Below are 2,404 nucleotides of genomic sequence, written 5' to 3'. Positions count from 1 at the left end.
TTCTGTGGGTGTTTGCCCAGAAGTGTGATTGGGGATCAGATGGTAGTTCTATGTTTCGTTTTTGAAGGAACCTCCCAAGTGTACTTCCCAGTGGCTGTACCAGTTACATTCCCCTCAGCAGTGGAGGAGGGTTTGATTTCTCCATGCCCTCTCTGGAATTTATTGTTTGGAGACATTTTCATGATGGCCGTTTTGACTGGTGTCAGATGATACCTTGTTGCTCTTTTGATTTGCAATTCTCCAGTAATTGGTGATCTTCAGCATCTTTTCATGTTTTTTTTTCTTCTTTCCCAACAGTGTGAGTGAAATGTACCTCTTGAAATTGTCTTCTGAGAAATCCGGCCTGTTCTGAAGTCTCTTCAATTACGTATCCTAGGACATTTCTTGAGCGCAGGTGTTATTTTTTTAAAGCCCTGCAGCCCTTGAGAATGGTAGTGCCCAGAAGCACCGGTTTCCCAGTTGTTGTTCCAGGAATCGTCCACAAGGCAGCAGGCTTCTTCGTGCCCATCTCTGGTCCCTCTGGCAACCAGAGCCTTAGGGAAAGAAAGCGGTGTTCCCGGGTTGTAACTTGGAGGGGCACGTGCAGAACCAACACCCAAGGGCTTGTGTCTCCTTCCTTTCTGCCTGTTACCCTTCACCCCCACACAAGTCGCAACCCTTGCCAAAGTGCTACACTGAGGGAGGGTGCCGAGGGTACTGTAGTTGGTACGACAGGAAGGCAGGAGGCTGGAGGTGGGAACCCCAGCAGCAGGCGATGCGGAGATCAGGTGACGTTTGAAAGCTCTTGCAGCCCAGAGGATCCACCCTCCTTTGGGTGCACTATTCTTGGTTGAGCTATAGGAGGGCCTGCCCTGATTTGGAGATTGTGGTTCCATTTTGAGTGGACCAGACACTGCAGGTCCCAGGGGGGCTCATTTGCTGGCACATCCTCCCCAGTCCCCTCAGCCCCACGACAACCAGCCTTGAGACACAGCCTGCTGAGGCTCCAGGAATGTGACACCAGCCCAGGTCCCTGAGGCTGCCAAAAGTCGAGTACACGTCTTTTATTTTCTTCCTTTCTTTTTCTTTAACTTCATTTTTCTTTCATTTTCAAGCAACTTGATGGACCATGTTGTGTCTCTTGCAGGTGTAAAGCGTTGTGATTTAGTCGAACATATGCATATGTCTATTTTTTTAGGATCCTTTTCTTATATATGTTGTGACAAAGTGTTGAACAGAGTCCCCTGTGTTGTAGAGTAGGTCTTTGTGGAGTGTGTATTGTATATATGTTCATGTATACATGTTAATGCCAACCTCCTACTGTATCCCTCTCCCCCATTTTTCCCCTATGGTAAGCATAAGTTTATTTTCTAAGTCTCTGAGTCTGTCGCTGTTTTGTGAATCAGTTGATCTGTATCAGTTTTTAGGTTCCACATGTAAGTCATATCCCATGCTATTTATCGACCTCCACATGATTTACTACACTTACTTAGATCATCTCGAGGTCCTACCGTGTTGCTGCGAATGGCAGTATTTCCGTCTTTTGTATGGCTGAGTAGTATTCCATCGTAGATATGTACCACATCTTCTGTATCCAGTCGTCTGTCGGGGGACATTTTGCCTGCTTCAGTGTCTCGGTTGTTGTATATAGTGCTGTCATGCACGTTGGGGTGTGTGTAGGTTTTTTTTGATTTTTAAATTAATAGCTACTCTATTTATTTATTTATTTATTTTTGGCTGTGTTGGGTCTTCGTTTCGTGCGTGGGTTTTTTCTAGTTGCGGCAAGCGGGGGCCACTCTTCATCGCGGTGCGCGGGCCTCTCACTATCGCGACCCCTCCCGTTGCGGGGCACAGGCTCCAAACGCGCAGGCTCAGCAGTTGTGGCTCACGGGCCCAACCGCTCCGCGGCATGCGGGATCTTCCCACACCAGGGCCCAAACCCGTGTCCCCTGCATTAGCAGGCCGACTCGCGACCACTGCACCACCAGGGAAGCCCTGCGTGTAGGTTTTTGAACTATGGTTTTCTCTGGGTGTTTTGCCCAGAAGTGTGATTGGGGATCAGATGGTAGTTCTATGTTTCGTTTTTGAAGGAACCTCCCAAGTGTCCTTCCCAGTGGCTGTACCAGTTACATTCCCCCCAGCAGTGGAGGAGGGTTTGATTTCTCCATGCCCTCTCTGGAATTAATTGTTTGGAGACATTTTCATGATGGTCATTCTGACTGCTGTCAGATGATAGCTCTTTGCTCTTTTGATTTGCAATTCTCAAGTAATTGGTGATCTTCAGCCTCTTTTCATGTTGTTTTTCTTTTTCTTCTTTCCCAACAGTGTGAGTGAAATGTACCTCTTGAAATTGTCTTCTGACAAATCTGGCCTGTTCTGAAGTCTTTTCAATTACGTATCCTAGGACATTTCTTGAGCGCCGGTG

This window comes from Eschrichtius robustus, chromosome 12 (assembly GCF_028021215.1).
Source record: "Eschrichtius robustus isolate mEscRob2 chromosome 12, mEscRob2.pri, whole genome shotgun sequence".
Lineage (NCBI taxonomy): Eukaryota > Metazoa > Chordata > Mammalia > Artiodactyla > Eschrichtiidae > Eschrichtius > Eschrichtius robustus.
Note: the sequence above shows the minus strand (reverse complement) of the source record.